The sequence below is a fragment of the Trachinotus anak genome, unplaced genomic scaffold (genome assembly GCF_046630095.1).
Source record: "Trachinotus anak isolate AG129_WGS33_773 ecotype Australia unplaced genomic scaffold, CSIRO_AGI_Tana_v1 ptg000011l, whole genome shotgun sequence".
Lineage (NCBI taxonomy): Eukaryota > Metazoa > Chordata > Actinopteri > Carangiformes > Carangidae > Trachinotus > Trachinotus anak.
The window spans coordinates 6,389,807-6,409,527 of record NW_027273862.1 but is presented as its reverse complement, the minus strand read 5'-3'; the positions used below and the strand labels follow the sequence as shown (position 1 = coordinate 6,409,527).

The 19,721-nt window shown below is 39.9% G+C and overlaps 1 long non-coding RNA gene across 1 annotated transcript; it reads right to left on the bottom strand.

The window, feature by feature from the left end:
- Positions 1-17,500: 17,500 nt before the first annotated feature.
- Positions 17,501-19,458, bottom strand: LOC139628465 (uncharacterized). Its single transcript, XR_011692787.1, has 3 exons — positions 18,892-19,458; positions 17,949-18,078; positions 17,501-17,516 (listed from the first exon to the last, which is right to left on the bottom strand). It is a non-coding gene; the product is annotated as an uncharacterized lncRNA (long non-coding RNA).
- Between the last annotated feature and the right edge of the window lie 263 nt (positions 19,459-19,721).

Here is a 19,721-nt window from a genome sequence, read left to right as displayed (position 1 = left end):
TAGTTGGAAGTTTTGATTTTTAGAAGAACAGTCTCAGCAAAGTATCTACTAAACATTATGTTTATATGCAACTAAACTACAACAGCAAATATGTTTTTGAGGAAACCTAATTGCAACCTGATTATGTTTTCCATCAATGTCAGTCAGCAAGCTTTATGTAAGTCAGAGTGATGAAGTTACACTATTGCACAGCCAGTACAGTCTTTGTCTTTTGTGAGCTTTTCAGAAGACATGACAGTTATAAACTTAGGATTTTATCAGTGCAGAGCAGCAACTAGGAAATGGCTTGGAAGTTAAGAATGTAATCTCAAAGGACCACGTTTCAGTCCCTGTTTCATACTTGTTCCATTGTCTGACAACAGAAACAGAAAAACATGTAAATGAGAACAGCTTTACTGGGAATTCATCTGTATTAAAATACTCCATATGTGAGCACAGAGAGTAGGAGAGAAGCAAACAGATAAAGGGCTGAAACCAGATAAAACTAGATGATGTCATGAACATGCTAATTAGCGTATTACATCATCTAAGAATATTTAGCAACTCTTTAGCAGGCTTTAGATACTTTCTGTTGAAAGCAGTTGTTCACAGCAGTTCCACAGCTACCTTCTCAATTTTGCACATTAATCACACATGGTCCAGGCATGTACTGGGTTTTAACCTACAGTTGTACGCTGACTTCAGACACAATGTGTTTATTTACATTTAACAAAAACCATGTTCTTTAACCTAACCACAGACAAACTCTGCTCTGCTCAAAGTTGCCTCTGACTCCTCTAATGCAGCCAGCGATGATGTTTCCAACAAACTGTAATTGCTGTTGCACTTTTGTCACATATAAATATAATTTCTATAGAACACAGGGCACAAAATGCTATTCTGCCTGATGCCGCCCAAGTAGCCTATTGTATATACACTGTCTATAGTGACCAATTAATCAATGAATCAGTTAAACTAATCAATTCATTCAGCAAGCTAAGAAAGAATTTTGATTTGAATAAAAAGACCTCATTACTGCCAAGAATAATTGTGATTCTAGCATTTGTTTTTTTACAGTGACAATGCTGCAGTTTTACTACTGAATACAGGAAGCAATAATGTGTGTGCAAATTGTATTTTTGGTGTACAGTTGGGCTGAACACGAAAAGACATCTTCATACTCTCTGGACTGAGACATGGGAACATGGGTGAAAGCTCCCATGCTTTTATGAAGGTCTTCTACTGGGCTTTTAGTGTGATGGGGGCAGTGATGGAGCTGCCTCCATCTTCTTCAGAAAGCCTGAGAGCATCCAGCAGCACAGAGCAAATCATTCAAGGCACCTTAGTTTCACCACATGGGAAAGAAGCAGCCTCATTTTTACATGAAAATATTTTTAGCATGAATATGGAATCATTTTTATGATGCATGTGTGTAGCATGGGGAAAATGATGTGTTTTGAAACTGATTCCTAAGACTTCAGACTTTTATCTTTTCACAGGAGCTCATCTGTCAGGAGCTCCGCCTGATATGACTTTATTCAGCAAATTGAATAGGTGTATCCAGCTTATCAGAAAACGGCTCTCACACACTGTAGAGCTCATACTGATGAGTGCTTCAGCTTGAGGCTGATCACAATGACAGGAATATCCCCATACTTTTCTCTATTACAGTGGCTGGAAAAACTAAGTGAACTCTTTGGAATTATCTGAATTCATATATAAATGAGTCTTAAAATATGGCCAGATCTTCATCTAAGTTACAATTATGAACAAACACAATCTAATAACACACAAATCATAGTATTGTTTTTGTACATATTGATACAAACATTCAGAGCGGGAAAAGCATGCAAACGTCTCAGCTAATGACATCAACCAGACTGGGCATGTGGGTCAGAGCAACTTTAACTTAAAGACACTCAAGAAACACTCAAAGATTTTGAGTTTTTTCTTAATTCACAAAAAAAAACAAACAAACATTTGCTGATGTGAACCATACATCAGAAGAAAGAGATCTCAGAAGACTCTTGTGATCAAGAATCGTTGATCACAGAGTTATCTCAAAGAGCCTAATTCATGTTTGTAAATGAAATGATTTAGTTCTGTGGCTACTCTGGGCAGCGAGTTAAGATGACTCCAAAATCACCAACGCAGAATGATCAATGAGGTAAAATGAACCTCAGAGTGAGAGATGAAGGATTAAAGGACTCATCGGAACTGGTTAACATCTCTGTTCATGAGTCTATTACATGCAGATCATTGTGCATGGTCGCATGGAAGATGTGTGTCCTGCCATGGGCGCCACAGAGGAAGCTGCTGCTCTCAAAATAAAAACATCTCTGCATTTGAAGTATGACAAAGAGTTCCTTGAAAATGTTTTGTGGACTGATGAAACTAAGGTTGAATTGTTTGGGGGGAACACACAGCACTGTGTATGCTGTAAAAAGGCCACTGCATACCAACATGAAAACCTAACCCCAAAGGTGAAGTACAGTGGAGGAAGCTTCATGATTTGGGGCTTTGTTGCATCTGGGCCTGGACAATTTCACATCATCAAGGGGAAAATGAATTCCCAAGATTATCAAGGATAATGTCAGGGTGGTTGTCTGTGTGATGCAGCAGGACAATGACATCAAACTAAATCTACTAGTGGAGTGGAGCCCAGACCTCAATCCAGTAGGGATGCTGTGTAATGAACTGAAGAGAGCTGCTCACACCGAACATCCTGAGAATATGTCTGCGCTGAAGAATTTCTATAGGAAGGACGGTCCAAAATTCCTCCTGAACATTGTGCAGGGCTGATCAGCAGCTCGTTTGAGGTTATCGCTGCAAAAGGAGGTTCGACCGGTCATTAAACCCAAGGATTTACTTGCTTTTTCCACCAGCACTGTGAATGTTTAATGGGTGTGTTCGATAAAGACACAAAAGATCATAGTTATTTGTGTGATAGATCAGATCACATCTTCAGCAAGAATAATGCAGAAAAGCAGGTAATTTCAAAGGGTTCACATACTTTTTTCTGCCACTGTATTTATTCAGCTCCTGGCTCTGATGCAGCCCTTTAAAGTTCCTCTGTTGGACTAATTAGATCTGTGCTGGCTTATCCCTCTGACTATTGTGGTGGTTATGGAAGCTTGCCTACTGGGACACACTATTTCTCACACAGTAAGCATCTTATTTTCCCTAGATATCACTGCTGATATAGCTGTAGTGGGAGCAACAGTAAAGTATTAGCTGTTATATTCTTAATTGCCTGCAAACAGCTTGTGAGGCATCTTGCCCAGTGACACGCTGTGAGAGAGGCTCGGAAAATAGAAAAAGAGTATGTCGTGGCCACAGCCATTTCCATGTATTTTTAATTCCAATTTTCGGTGCATCAGTTTCTAACAAAAGAGGCAAACTGATGCTTTGAAATGAAACTTTTGCCATACTTTAAACCTGCGCTCACAGTCTGTGCTGCAGCTGCCTTCCCTTTGACACTATGCACTGAATGTTCTCAGTAGCCTGCCACTTATTTGCCTTCTTTATCTGAGCATTGAAGTCCATTTGACCTGCATGTCTGTGGAGCGTGGCAGGAAACTGGGGCGCCTGGGCGAAGCCGACACGAACGTTGTGGGAATTCAACAAAGAAGACAAACAGAACCTGTGTCATTCTTGCTGCGACAGGGCAGCGCTCATGTGATCACAGCCAAGCTGCATCACGCCGTGACGGATGGAGGACAGTTGCACCCTTCTCCCTGCAGTGAGCCATCCCACCTGACTCATTTGCTTGACCTTGACAACAAAGTCACCGTGACTCCGGCAGTGTGGATGTAAGCACCCTCGGGAGACAGCCTAACCACGGCAGTCACTAATCCACCCTGTAAGAAGCCTCTTCCACTGCCTCCCTACGGCCTGCTCATTAGGAGAGGTTGTGTGCACTTGTGTTGACAGGTTCTGCAGCATGTGAACAGGGCATAACTTAACAAAAACAAAGATAAAAAACACTGTCAGGTGTTGTACAAATGAGTGGAGGCTGTTCTTTTTTTATCTTGTACGGTCAGAGCTATTCTCTTGTTTTCTACGACTTGACCTAATTATCAACAAACAAAGAGGATTGTCTTTAATTAGAAATCTTTAGTTTAAACCCTTTACACCTTTACTCTCAGTCATTCCTATAGATTTTATGAACAATGAATTTTAAAACACTGAATTCTAATTAAATTTGTGCTGCTCTTTGTCACTGTATGATAACATGATGGCCGTTGCACAATTATAAATGTATCTATCAGCCCTCATTCCTCCACTATGAGAAAACAAAGCCCTCAGGATGATACGTCCATGGAAACAGCCTGTATTGCTGCAGACCTGCATGATAATTAGTGTGATGTTAGCTGTCTTTCTCCAGCATATGGCACATTAAGATTAAATATGCATGCTTTGCTTTGACATTTACCCAGTGTCTCTCAAGATGCAACACCTGCCTGTTTGGAGAAAAATAAAACTATAACCTATAGGAGCATTAAAGCTGAATTATGCCTATACTAGACTGCTTTCATGTTTTTCATTCAGGCTTTGTTTTCTTCTGATCACAGAAGAATCATTTCGGCTTTTCAACAGCAAGCTTTGATTCGATTTCTCTTGACCACATAATAAATATTTTACAACATAAACAGACAGTCATTAATTGTTGTTCTTTGTTTCTTTGTTGGGTTTTTTTCTGTTCTCTGTATCAAAGGGTTAATGGTAACAGCTTTGTAATTCCACATCCCAGTGCACAAAGTTGTCCGGGTATGGATTACTGCTGCTCCATAGGTGTTGCCTTCAATAAGTGACGGACAAATCCACTTATTATGCAGTTGGACCGAAGAGACTGCTGCCCTGCTGAAAGAGCTGTTGTGTTAAGCGTGCAATGAAAGGTATGTTTTGTGCTGTATACTGCACCTATGATGTAAAAAACACAGAAGCACCGTGTGGGCTGAGGTACAAGGTCAAGAACATAGCTCCATAGTTGGAAATTTGTTGAAATTAGAAGCAGTTTTTCCAAATGACTGAAAGCAACTATAAATAGTCAGCTTCAACAGCACTCACATTTTACTGTAGATTTAAGCTGATGTGAAAACTTGATAAACATAAAGTAGACCTTGTGTCTATTCAGAATTTGGGTTTGTGCTCCTTCATTGTAAAAACACTTTAACAAATGCACCTTTAGCACTGAGCTCTGCACAGCTTGCTCTACATGTTGCTGTTTTGTTGCTTGTCCAAAATGTTTAGATGTTCAGCTCCTCTGGCTCACCGTCGCTTAGCAACAACAACTATGTGTGTTTACTTTTGTGTGATGTCTTGAACTTGTTTATAGTATTGATGTGGCTTTTTTTTTTTTTTCCTTTTTTTACATTTCATTGAATATATGGCACATTGTCTACAATATTTTTGATTGGGGTCCAGGTGGGAAAGAGGTGCTATGGCAAAGAAATGAAGAGGTGTTAATTTCACACAAGAAGTAAAGTGTTAAATTTAAACTGTTATTTTGATATCGGATGGTACGAAGTTGGTCCATTTCCTGCCCTGTCTGATCAGGTACAGACTGGATCTGGAGGGGGGCACTGTAGGTGACTCATTAAATCCCAGTGGGTACTGCTGCCTGTACAAAAATAGATCTAACGCTCAGTCTGACAACAGTATGATTTTACATCAGGTTTGCTGTTGCTTTACTTTTCCTTTTTTTCTCCAACCCTAGTCTGAATAATCTGTATTGGCTCGTCAATAATTCAGCAGCATTGCAACGGGGTATGGTGACTCAAAGCAGGAGGCGGCTGGAAACATTTTAAAGCCGTCTACTGTATCTTACAGGGCTGCGTGTTGGAAAGGGACTGATTTGTTATGAAGAGAAAACAGCCATTAAAGCATTCAGTTGCAGCATGACACAAATACTCTTGTGGCACCACTAAAGAAGAAGGGCCGGTTGGTTCCTCACAAGCATTGTTCGACATCCTGTGCTCCATGGGAGCTCTGTGCTGGTGCTGTAGAGGTGTTGTCTGCTCTGCCCCCAGGGTGAACACTCCTCTCAACACACAGATCCAGGCATGGTTTGATATCTCCCCTCCACAGCTTTTGATCCTGCCATGTAAGCAGTGCAATATGAGGGGAAAAGGCACTGCTGTGGATATGAAAACACTGACTGTGGTGTTTATTAAACAACTGCAGAATGTGAACAATTTCCAGTTTGATAATTACCCCATGATTATTCTCATGTGGAGGGGAGAAAGTCTGTTCTGGATGCAGCGCATCTTGTAGAATCGCACTATATGGAAGACTGTAGAACTTATTTTGCCTTTATCTAACATATCACATCTTGTTTTAACGCAGTTTTCATTTGCTCTCCTTACAGCATTGCACAAAATTATTTTTAGAGACAGACATCTTCTCATTCAAAAGCTGTAGGTTATTTTACAGGACACTGTGCAAAACAGTAGCGCAAATAATAATACTTCCACTAATAGTCCATAAAATACTGTCTCATACACAACATGGCAAAATGGTCATTGTTAAGAGACACAGTAATTACACATGATAATGCTTGTTTTGCTTGGACACATGTAGCAAGCTGTTTGAATTCTGGATGAATCCACTGCTGCTGTGGATGTTGTTGGAGCAGCTCTGTGGAAAACACTGACTGTTTGAAAAGGTACAGTAGCTTTCACACTGCAGGGAGCTGGCATTTCTCAACAGTTTCTGTTTGTATATGAAAACAGTGATTTGGCTGTAGCTGCTCTTAAATGCTACATGACCACAAATCTTTTATTTTGCATGTACAGTGTTATCTGACAACATAAACATATTTATATATATTAAAGCTTATGTAAACAAGGGAATTTATATATGATTATAAATGTCCTTAGAATATGTGTGCAATGTGCAATATTTATTTATTATGTGCAATATTTATATATCTATTTATAACACTCTAAACTTCTGAAGTAAAGTCTAAACTAATATACCGCTTAACTACACTGTGCAATATTTATATTTACACTGTTTATGTATATCTGTATATCATTGTTTTCATGTGCGTATATTTGTTTTTATTAGCAAATCTTAATAACAGGCACAATCTGATTTGAGGATGACACCTTCTGCAATTTCATTGTGCTAGCACAAAGACAATAAAGTTTTTTAGTTGAATCTTGAAGGTAATTTAGCATATAGCACAAATAATAACAATACTGCTATGAGTGCTCTATTAACACTGCAAATTATATCATGTATTGCACCTTTCAAGACGGCAAATTAGTTCACATGGAAAAAAATTATCTTGACATAGATTTAATATCCAAGAAAAGCAGGTGTATGACTGTTAGCTACAGGATAGACTGTTTACATGACTGGGACAGCTGAATGTCGTAAAGGCACAAAGTCTAACAAAGCAAGTTTTCTAATAATGAGGTCAGGATCACTTGTCCTCATTCCTGCATCAAGCTGGACAGGCAGGTCCTCTTAGTATGATTTCTTTAAATGAATCTTGTATAGACAAAAATCTGGAAGAAAATCACGATGAAAGTAAATGCAACACTGATATCTAATCTATTCTAACAACATTCTGCATTGCACACTGACCTTTGACCTGAGGGGTTGGAGTAACATAAGTAGAGTCAGAATGTCTGTCACACTTTCAGACACTTTCATCTTTGCTGGTTTTTGTACCTAACGTGTCAGACATAATTTTAGAGTGTCTACAGAAATCCTGTCAGTTTGACGAAAAAAACTCAAGAGGCAAAATATTGTTTTCTAGTGTGTGTTAGCACCCCAGAGCAATCAGCACAGTGAGGTTTGGGGTTTTCCTTTTAAAGCAATGACAAATTTAGTGTGATGTGACTCAGCATGATGCCTGTCAACAATATCTACCAGGAGCCAGTATGCAGTCAGAAATGCAGCAGCAGTAGTAGCACGTTGTATTAATATCAGATGTAGCATACTTTCTAAAAACATGTATGAATTATTTAAACTAATGAAAACATGTTTATCAGCATAAGTTAATAGAGACCAGTTGCTGTTTTAAAAGTTCTTTACATTACAAATGAGCAAACTAAAGAGGGGAACTGAGCCCCTGACAGTTTTAGTTTGAATCCTCCTCTTCCATTGCTTGTAATCTCTCCAGAAAAGCCCCTGTGCCTGGTGCTGTAATTACAGCTGCTTAACTTATCTGCAAAATGCAAACAAGCCCATCTTGATTGCATGTAATGATCATCATTTTCCACTTAACTGGTAATCTGTTTTTCAGATGTTTTTCATCCAGTAAAAAGCTGCAGATTTTAGGTCCCGCCAGATTTCGCATCTGCACCAAATAAAAAGTAAACACTGTGTGTGAGGACACGTTGTGATAAAAATCACAAGTCAGATCTGAAGTTGTGGAAATAATAGGCTCAGTGAATGGTATAAAACCCTGTTTGAGCACTATGGCGAATCAAATAATGCAAAGAAATTCACTTGTGCATATTGATTGGATTCATAATCATGTGTCAACTCACAAGAAAAAAAAAACAAAGAGAGAGAGATTTCGGCTCCACATGCATGGATGAGAGTGGTCATAACGAGATGATGGTCTACGCTTGGATCCCTCTGGGTCATTTAAGCAGAATTAAATGACCATCACTGTCCTCGTACATCAGCTTAATAGTGGGGATTTTCTCATGCACTTAACCCCACTGCGAGTTTTAAGTATGTTGATAAACAGAGTCTGTAATACCTCTGACACGGAGGTGAGCTCACGGTGCTACATTATTGGATGCTGAGTAAGCCTGCTGAAGATTGTGCACTTTTCTTCATGTCGTTGCTCCACTTAAGGCTCCAGGGATTTCTCTCCACAGCAGTGTACAAAACTTGAATTTTTCAGCTCATTTTACCAAAAATCATATAAACCTTTAATTAGTGCCAAAATGTTTTGGTAGGCATACAGTACCAGGTTGTTTTAGTTCATTGAATTTATTTTGTCTACTTTCCAGGAAGCTATTGGCTTAATTTTGTTGCTTGAAATAAAATAAGATAGTTATACATTATTGTTGCAATGTAATCCAAACTGAGGAAAGCATCGGCAGATTAGAAGAGGATGTTGGTGTGGCACATTCAACATCCCAAACAGGACTCGAGGTTATTATATGCCCTCTGAACAGCAATACTGCAGTGGGTCGCTATGGGAAAGTGACGGGATGGCTAGCTGGTTAGCATGCTAACTTCAGCAGAAGTAAAGATGTGTTAGAGACAAGAGTTAACATCGGTGTTGCTCTCCACCTCTGGAGACAGCTCTTGGTGAGTAAAGGAATGAAGTTTGATGCTGAACATTTCTTCTGGACTGGTAAACAGCTGTTAATGCTAACGATGGATATGTAGCAATATCAAAGCTTTTAAATAGCTCCACGAGCACCTGTATGTACCTGTTCCTTTCACCTCATGTACTATCTTTGCCTCAGGTTTTCTTGACCCTGACCTTCTCCCAATGTGAACTTTATCACTCTATAACCTCACTTCCTGCTTTGCTCCCATCGCAGTCGCTTTGGCTGCAAGAGGACTTTATCACTTGAATGCAAACATATGTTTCCTTGGGGCACTTGCTACACGTTTGTGTTGGGAGGACAGTCTCATCATAAGTGAATAAAAACAGACCTGCTGTTTGCTGTGATGGATTATCTATGTGTGTCAAGCCAGTGTGAGGATTTTCATACAAAACAGAATACACAGTAAACCACTGGCAGCTTCAAAGGTAGGAAACATGCCTTAAAAATCTGAAACACCACTGTAGGCTTTGTAAATTTGTTGGGAGATCTGTTATATAGTAAGAGGATAGACATGCAAAATATCAGGGTGGCCCTTTAACACACTGATGCTTTAGAGCTGATACACATTCTCAAGTAGTCTGCCTTGATGAACTGGGCCAGGGTCTGTCCCACTGTGGAATCAATACATGCTTGAGGGCTCTTCAGCAGACCTCTTTAAGTGCTCATACACACTTTCCATAAGTCTGTAATGTGTCCGACTATGCTTGAGGATATTAGCTTCAAGAAATGAGAAAGGTTTTACATAGTATCAAGCACTAATTCTTTGTTGTATCAAATATTATAAATATTATAATAAACATTCAGAAAATGAGCAACAAACAATACAGATATGAATGTCATCTTTCTGGCCTCTCTGCCTCAGTAACGTGATCTCACAAAGTGCAGTCACATCTCTCTTCAGCTTTTCAAGCCTTCTCCACCCCTATTGCACGTTCGTGTTTTTGCTGAGCACGCATATGATGTTAATTAAAGTGTGTGAGGGTTCAGTGCTGAGGACTTACAGGGTGGGGGGTGGGGGGTGGTGGGAGCAGTATTGGGGCTAGACCTTGTGTGTGTTAAACTCTCTCCCTAAATAAATAAAGGTTGAAATAAACAAACTGACCCAAAGTTATTAAATTAGTTGAAGAATATGCTACTCTCTGTTTGCTGTCAGGACTGGAAAAGTGGCACTAGTCTCAGCTGAAACTCAATTTGCTTTGACAAATCACCTTTGAGTCTGAGAGGCGCTGTCCTCGCTGGTGCAGGTGAACATGCCCTACATGAAAATGCCACAGTGTATTTCAGAAATTATTACTTGAAGCTGAAAGACATATCTGTGACCTTCAAACTTTGAACTGAAGTTAGACTGTTGACAGCATTCCTCATCACCTTCACTATAACACTTTTTTTAGTAAACTGTTCTGAAAGAGCTGGACTGACAGCTCAGATTTGGCAAAGAGAAAACACTATCTGTGTGTCAGAAACAAGAATTATCTGCACAAACACTCCCACAGCTGTGTTTGTGTCTTGGTATCTTCATTGCCTGGAGGCAACTTGGACATTCCCTAATCACTCAAACAGCAGCACCGGAGCAGATGATTGACAGGAGGATACCCATGGTACAGGCACTGTGACATACCTGTCATAACTGTCTATTTTTATTTCCCACAGCATTTGTCAAACTCACATTCATATTAGTAACATTTATCTTTCCTCAACAAAATCAGTTCCAGCTGACCTTAGATTATCTTGTTCTAACACTGCAGCGCTTCTTTTGACTACAATATATTTTACAGTGATGAACATTCTGGTGGACTTTGATAAATTCCATCCACCACACAAATATGATTAAAGTACCATTATCACAGTTAAGTTATTGTCAGCATATGCATCACACCTTGTATTATGCACAAATTTCACTGTTTGTTTTTTGTTTGTTTGTTTGTTTTTATTCATTCTGCACAATTTAAAATACAAATAAAGTGACAAGGAAAACAAATAGCATACAGTGCAAGGAGAGGCAAAAAGCCCAAATTGGCTTATTTAAAGGCTCCATCTAAGTAATATTAAAAAAATACATAAGTATGAAAACACAAAATGAGCACAGAAGAAAATAATGTGACGACGTCAAGATAATACAAAACTAATAGATTAAATATATACAATAAAGTTAACAATAATAATAACAATAATATCAAAATAAGAGCACAAAATGTAAAAATGTTATGTGAATGAGTTTCTCCATGAGCAATATTTAAAATACATGTCAACATGAGCAAAAACAAATAAAGCAGTAATACGTGGGGAAAACACAGTTATAGAACAGCAGTAAAATGGTTTTTCGGTAGTATAATACTGCTCAGTGTTGTTTCAGCCTTTAGTTTGAATAAGCTTTGCATTATTTGGTTATGTACCACCTATGTGCGCTTCTCAGGGCTAATTGCCCTCATCTTCCAGTGTGCCGGTGAACATTACCAACTCAAGGATGTGCTGCTTGACACTTAAACTGTTTGCAGATGGGTAATAAAGTGTGCTAAGCTCATTTGAGCCGTGCCTTTTAAATGTTCTGTTCTGTGCCAGGGGAGCCATAAAACCACATCACTGCTCATGTGAGACACGTTCCTGTGTGGAGCCTGAAATCACTGCTCAGTCTTTCCATCAGATTAGTTTGTCCCTCTGTGTCTGTAAGATAAATTAGAGCATGAACTACTCTAGATAGACAGATCAGATAGATTGATAGATAAATAGATAGATAGATAGATAGATAGGTAGAGAGAGAGAGAGAGAGAGAGAGAGAGAGAGAGAGAGAGAGAGAGAGAGAGATCAACAGGACCACATTAAACTTGCTTTTCAAGTCACTGATAATGTGATTAAGGAGAATATTAGTGTTTCTGTTATCAGATTGGATACATAAAACAGCTCAGTACAAATAAATGATCTACCTTGAACTGTTAATCATGTTCAAAAAAGATTCTATTGGATGCTTCAAAGCCTCTGTCCCATATCCATTGCCAGTATGGAGATTAATGGGCATCTTTCACAGGTTATCACCCCGGAAAGCTCCAGCTCAGCCTGCATAGCTCTGTCCTCCTCTCTTCTCTGTTTCTTTCACTGAGTCTTTTGAGTCGATACTACATGTGAACTCATGGCCAGTGTCAGATACAATCTATAAACCTTACAGTGTAATATTACAGTGTTGTTTCTGGCCTCACAATATATTTGGCTGATAGGCAGGCTAATGACTGGTATGGTCTCTCAATCACTATGTCACAAAGAGTATCATGTCACCTTGTTTACCCTTCAAAACCAGTGACTCACTCATCCAGGCTGCACAGACTAACCAGAAACATCCATTTTCTCACAGGGTAAAAATAAATGATGATGATTTTGTTAAATATGTGGGATATGGATGTTTGAATGAGCCTCTCGTGAGTCATAAATGGTGTTTAATTCAAGACACTGAATTTAGAACATTTGTTTAATGCAGAGCCAGGCTGAGTCAGCAGCTTCTGTATGTTGCCTTGCATATGAAGGAAGCTGGCACTTCACTGGTGGACACAGTCAGTTACTATTCAGAGTCTTAATGCCACAGGGAGATCATTACTGTAAGTGGACAGAGATCAGAGACATTTCTCTGTTACTAGAGGCTAAATTATAGTGCATGACTATTTGGAGAGGAAAGGATGGAGAAATGTTGTACCAGGCTTATAAATGTGATACATTTCTTATAATTGTATACATGAAAAGTGAAGTTCTTGACTCCCTGATGATGCACCTGGTTTCAGAAGGTTTGCATGGTAATGCCAACAGACAGAGAGGAGTTTATTTTAAGAGGCGATGGACAAAACCAGTGTACCGGCTCCGGGGAATCAGAGTACTTGCCCCTGATCCGCCAGACACAGCAGCTAAGAACAACAAGGTGGTTCCCCTGACCTAATGCCCCATGTTCCCAGAAGATGAACTGCAGATAGGCAGCATATCTGAACTCCTGGTTGTCATTCCCAGATTCCCTTGATGTCAACAAGACATCAGTCCTGTACTGTCTGCGCAGACACAAATAACCATCTCTGAGACAGTAGATGGTGAAGTGTGGCCAGCTAATGTAATGGCTGGGCCCCTTTCCAACTAGCATTTTCTCTCCCAGTCTCTTGTCATTTCCCTGCAGTTCCCACACAGACACCAGGGTACCACAGTGGATGGTGAGGCAGCAGGCTGGTTCTGGTGTATCATCAAAAACTTGCCCTGGCTCCCTAGAAAAAAGATGAATTGTCAACTCCTGGAGATCCACCTCGCTCATCTGTAACCACTTCAGGATAATATTTTACTTCATAAATTACTGCCACAGAAATACACATCTTGACTTTTCCTAATAGCACCACCTGCATGCTTTGAGCTCATGATACTTCAATATTGTACTTTTAAATCTTGCCTGCATGAATGATGTTTCTGCTGTCATCTATTCATTTTGTGTACTGTATTTCATACATTGCTGAGATCTCTGAGAACACAATCCTCTGTCTGAACCCTTCTTTTATTCTGGAGGACCTGGACTCTCTCCTCTTCCTCCTCCTCCTCTGGCACCTCTCCCCCTGCCTCTTCTGCCTCTGCCTCCTCTCCTCTCTGTGGTTCCTCTGCTGCCACCTCTCCCACTAGCAAGCGCACTCTCTCTCTGTCATCCTTCCTCTGGCTCTGCCTCTCTGTATTCTGCCTCTTGGACCAGAACCAGGACCTTCACTCTCTCCTCTCTGTTGCTCTTCCTCTCCACCCTCTGCCTCTTGTACCACTGGGACCTGCTCTCTCTCCACCTCCTCCTCCTCCTCTAGCTTGACCTCTTTGCCCTCTGCCTCGCGTAACACCAGCATCTGACCAGCCCTCACTGGCTTCATAACCAAGTTTGAATCCAGTGAGGTCCAGTCTACAGGAAAATAACTGTGAAATGATTTATGCTATCTGTTAAACTGAGCAATATGTTTTCAGGTCTGGAGAGTGGTAACTCCAACTCCAGGATGTGTATTTCTGGGGCATTGGGCTTTTGTTTTCAGCATAAAGGTATTAGCTTTGGCTAAAGTACTTAGCTAGCCATGCATCTAGCTAACATTGACAGAGTTCTAAAAAGTCCACAAACTTATTTATAATTTGCAAACAGTAAAAACATTGCAAAAATAGGCATAAGCTGATGAACTTAGAGCGTTCGACTTGTCATGTATGCGTTCAATTGCATTTTGTGCTAATTAGCAAACCTTGGTATGCTAACTTGCTTAACTAAGATGGTGAATACAATTCAAAAGGTTGTGCTCTTGAAATAACGGTCATGATCTCAATGCACGCCACTTCATGTTGTGACACATCCCTCTGTGTATCTCACCCTCTTTGACCCCGTCTAAATGTAACCATAACCATAAATAATCCCCCTCTGACATCTTGTTCACCGCAACCACCCCCCCAAAAAAAATTGAAACCATGAAACATCAGCTAATGGTGTTGGCATCATAATAGATAAATAGATGATATTTGGAGGGAAGCCTAATTGTCTCCCAGCTTTGATGTTACAACTGTTTTGGAAACAAATTTCATGTTCTCAAGCCACTAATTTTATAATGCTGAATCAAACAGCACACTCCCTGAGCATGCTACTGAGTTGAAGTGATTTCAGAGGAGGAAATAAGTAGTTTGTCTACCAGCCTAAACATGGTAACCTCGCTTAGTATTTATCTCAACATGTGGTCAAAAGTATCAACCAACACACAGCTATTGGTAAGTGAAATAAAAGCAAAAAGAAGTGGTCTTATAAAGTAGAGGTAGTGTTAAAAGATTAAATATTATGTTACTCTTTCCAACTAGCAGTGATATTGGAAAATAATTTCATCTCTTTAAAGCTTTTCCTGTGTCTGTGGAGTGCACGAGCAGCAGGCACTGGAATCTGGAGTATGATTTAACACTGGTGCAGAAGCATCTGGCTTCTAAAGTCAAACAGACAGCTTCCTGGTGTACTACAAGAAATAGGCTACTGACACAAGATCAGTGGATGATAGCACTTGAGAGCACAAGGGACATCAAACAAAACATAAAACATGAATAATATATGTACAAATATACATTCAGCAATGAATCACTGAACATTCAAGTCTGCTGGGTGTGGGAGGACCTGTAAGTTTTTCTTTCATCCACAGATTCAGTATTCATATCCATTTTACATTATGACACAATATACTGTATTGCATCTATAGAAGTGTCCTTAGTGTTCGGTTGTGCACTGCTTGAGTGCACAAAGAGGTGCTTAGAATATAGTGACTGGAATTAATAGCTTTAGTATACTATGAGAATAGGACACAAAAAATATTAAAAAGCCACATTGTGCAGGCCTCTGAAGATGTTGTAAAATAGTCCAAAGCTTATGTAAGCACCATAATAAATTGTAAGCTAATGATGATATATGTGCGATAGCAACAGGTTTACAGTCAGTACAGTGGTTTGGAAAGAGTAGCGCAGACGTGATGTTGTTATAAACACAGAAATTGGACTCTGTCATTGGATTCAGCCTCTACTTTTATTGCTCTCCTGTTAGCTGTGCTTAATGTAAAGCTGCTAGCAAGTTGGGGTCAGGCTTTACATCAGCGCCTCTCTACATGACCTTCCTGTGGGATCTCTCAGCATTATATAACATTTTATATGTAACCTTGAGCTAAAGGGGAGCAGTTTGTGAGCTTTTTCCACACTGTGAAGTGAATTTTTAGTCAGCATTCGACCGGCTTTGACTCACTCCCAAATAGTGTGACATAGAGTACAGTAATGATGCATGTTGTCAAAGTCCAAGCAAATTAAATGTTAATGGAACTTCTTAACTAATCACTGTCTGCAATTTTCCTCTTCAAGCCTCAGTGCCATTTGAAATGACTTCCCATGCAATTTTTTGCTGTGTGCTAGAGGACCTCAGTATGACTCTTTATTCCATCTCTTTCCCTTGAACAGCTACAAAAAAAAAGGTCTCAGCGATTAGCAGTGAGGGTGCTTTTCATGTTTTGTAATTTATCATCTTAGAAAATGCCTGGCCTCAAGGACTCAATGCTATCAGTTGAAATTATATTACATACTGTAACAGATTTACCATTAGTTATTTTGGAGGGAGTGAAAAGCATGCATTAGATTGCAGTTTTCAAGTATCCAGCAGTTGTGGGTTGGTTTGGTTTATTTTTTACATTGCAAAGAGGAACATGACAAAATATAAGACCCACTGCTTCTAGCACATGTACACTGTCTCTTTGTGGTCTGTCTGCCCTACTCTGCCTGTCCTCTCTGTCCCACTGTCCTGGAGAAATGCTCCAGAGGGTGCACTCAGCACCTGTTCTTTTGGAGAAATACGTATTTAAAAAAATGACATTTCTAACATATCTTCACCTTTGGCATCAGAAGGAAAGACTGGCTGCAACCTCACAAGATAATTGTGTCTGCAGTCAAAAGCAGCTGCGGGTGGGAGTGGGGGTGGAGGAGTGGGGCCTTTCTCCAAGCTGTTTTTGGCCTCCCAGACAGAGCTATAAGCCAGCCCGCTCAGCTGTAATGGTCTTCGTGCTTGCCTGGCTGCCCTTGGCATTAGACGCAGACCTTTATTACCCCGCAGGAAGATGGTTCATTATGACCACGCTTCTCTCCTCTGCAAACTTCCTATTTCTTTTCTCCTCTTGCTTATTACCAAAGATTACCAAAGAGAGTCCAAGGGCTGAATTGTTCTGATGATGTAACATTTCTCAAATGAGCCCAGCAAAGAAAAAATATTGACTTATATCTCCAGGGCTGGGTGGCAGCAAATTAATTGAAAATGTGTTTTTTTTTTTTTTTGTTGTTCTAGAAATGAAAATGATTTTGACAATACATCCCGGCACGACAAGCTGTCACTTCAGGCTAATTGGAACTTGGGAATGAAGTAGAGAAGAGACCAACGACACCAGGTGATGTCATCTCTGTAACCATTGGTAACTGCTGCTGCTGCTGTTATTTCTGTGTAACTATTTTTGTAAAAACATTAATAATCCCTGGTGTCTGTTGCTCAGTGAGTCATCGGAGGTGGTGTCACTGTTGAAGAATCACCGAGCAGGAATCATAAGAGAGTGACTAAAGATAGACTGTTAGGAACATCTCGCTAACAAGATAACAACTGATTTCTCTGACATTTTTGAAGGTATCAAAGGCCACCTGGCAAAGAGAAGTAAGACTGCAGTGCAATGCAGAGGAAAAGTTTGATGTTGTATCAGTCTGAACCAGTGGGTAGAAACAAACAAGGGAATTATTAATAGTTTTGTCATTTATAGATAATAGATTTTACTTTGCCTTACATGATATTTTAATTAATTTCTTGTTGATGGGGAATAAAAGGTCATTAACAATTTGAGCAACTAAGTGACGTAAACATTTAAAATCGAATTTTATGTAAGTGAAATTCAAAATGTAGCCACAGTGTTTGTTGGCTGTACTCATGCATAGTAAAGCAGAGATTTGATAAATATTCAGCTTTGCAGGGAAAGTAGCTGATGTAATGATCAGAGAGCGGATCTCACACTTTCTGTTTTGCCGTCTGTTCTCGCAGTCTCTGATTAAGACAGATAAGGAGCTGGAGTTCCTGTGCTACACTAACAGGATTTCCAGTCAAGCCCACTAAATTGTAAAACCGCGCAAGGCTGTACAGACCTGCCACAGGGGAGAAGAGCTCCTTATTCAAACTCATCACATTTTTCTAAAAACTCATGATCTGAGCACTTTGGAGATGGGAGGTCAGCATCCTCTGCGGCGCTGGGTTTAGGCTGTTAGGTTGGTGCTGCTAATGCAGAAAACAGATTGTAAGTCAAGCCTGTGGCAATACAAACAAAGTTGACAAGTATCAAATTGAGCCATTAATGCAAGACACCATGCTTAATTTGAGCAGCGATGTGTATTTATTAACCTATACTTATCAAAGAAATGTTAGGTGAGCATATTTGATGAGAGTACTTATAATTTGTCTCCTTGGTTACTCTCACTCCACTGAGTAGCTCCTCAGCAGCAGCTAAGATTAAGGCTGGCAGTATCTTAAGTAAAAATAAATTCACATTTTGTTTGTTCTTGGCTTCTGTCAAATGCAGCACTGTGGGAAAAGACTCATTGTAACTTCATGGGGTTACATCAAATGGTATCCACACATTATCATAAGGCTTGCAAGTCCAAGTGTGAGCAAGCTATTCAATTTGAGGCTGAGGTCACGAGACGTTGCGGACCAGTCGCAGGCAACAGTGTACTGGCAGACACTGAATGAGCCTGTGCAAATAGTCTGAATAGCCCTGCCTGCCAACCTGCACACACAGAGCTGTGATTGAAGCCAGTGCAATTTGTTGTGGCCACAAATCCATGATTTTTCGCCAGTAAAAAAATTAGATTTTTTTGATTATACTGCTGGCTTAAGCATCCTGTTATTCATTTCCCCAACTTTTGGTTAGCTGTTTCAGTCACAACCTAAACATGCTCACTCATGTGTTTACTGCTCTGTGCTACACTACATATGACAGAATATGTGTAACATTTAAACAGGATTTGCCAAAGACAAAAACATCAATTAAAGATGTTCACTGAAACGACATTAATATGCTCTTCACTCTACCTTTTTCACAGCAGATGTTTTTGCATGTCGTAGCAGCAAGGAAGATCACGTCTTATTGATAACTTTAAAACAACTGCATCACCACCTAGGTGAGTTAGTCTCAGGGTCCTGGGATGGTGCATGCTGGTTCGCTGGCATGACTTACTGGGACACTTGATGGAACTGAGCCATCGTTAATGACATTTGTGTCACCTGACCTTTTCCTGCTATGACAAATCAATACATCTGCTGTGAGGAAGGGCTATTGTCTTTCCTCTTTTCATCATTTTCATCTTTTTTGGTTGAATTTCTCACTCAAGGCTGGACATTTTTCACTCAGTGGGCATTAAGTTAAGCAAGATTTATAATTCTTTTTTAAGGGGTTGTAGCGTAGCTAAGGAGCCTCTACATGACGCTGCCTCCACTGTGTAACTACACGTCAGGGCTGTGGCAGCTATGGAGATACACACTAGAGGGCCTGGTCATCTTGGGCTGCATGTGTTTACTGCCACACGTTTCTGACACCCAGTGGTGGAAAATAACTTTCTTCTTTCCTACGCCATTAATCATCTCATGAGCTGCCAGATCTATCTTGCGACCCCTTGGAATGGACTCGACGCCTACTGTAGATTGGGAACCACTGAATTAAACTACACAACTTAAAGAAGTGAAAACTAGCTCCACTTCAACCAGCTACACCAGCAAAAATGCTGCTTACATACTCATGCATCAGTATTAACAATCTAATAATGTGATAGATAATAATATATCAGTCACATTTTTCGACACAGAACAAGTACTTTAACCACTTTTACTAAAATTGTGAATGCAGGACTTCACTTGTAATGGAG